A 591-nucleotide genomic window follows, 5' to 3' on the forward strand; every position below is an offset into this window, starting at 1 on the left:
TTAAAAAATTTTTTATTGATTTTTCAACATTAATGTTAATATATTATATATGTATATCTAATTTCACCGGTATGTTATTTAATTACTGAACCACTATACCAGTAACCTAACCGGTTTGATGATCAGTGCAGTATTAATAACATTGATTATATTTATTAAATTTATGTTAATATAATTTATAACGATTATATATTTCTTAGTTGGGAATACGAAATGATTAGCTCATTCAATTTTTGTTTGTTATATCATAGTTGATTAACATTTATTTGAATACTTGACCAAATCTATCTATTAACAATATAATAAAAGAAACTCTTTCATGTCACATGTTATTTTTTCCTTCACTCATGCCATATGTCATTTTCTCATTCTCTCATGCCATATGTCACTTTATCATTCCTTCATGTCACATGTCATTTTCTCCTTACATTTTTTCCTTCACGCCACATGTCACCTCCTCCTCACATATTTTTCTTCCTACTTTTTATATATTATATATTTTATATACTAATAATAATTTAATATTAATTAGTGATTGATTCATGTCGCTAACCCACTAAAATTGAGTATTTACAACATCTATGTTTTGTT

This window comes from Lupinus angustifolius, chromosome LG10, assembly GCF_001865875.1.
Source record: "Lupinus angustifolius cultivar Tanjil chromosome LG10, LupAngTanjil_v1.0, whole genome shotgun sequence".
In the NCBI taxonomy this organism is placed as follows: Eukaryota; Viridiplantae; Streptophyta; class Magnoliopsida; order Fabales; family Fabaceae; genus Lupinus; species Lupinus angustifolius.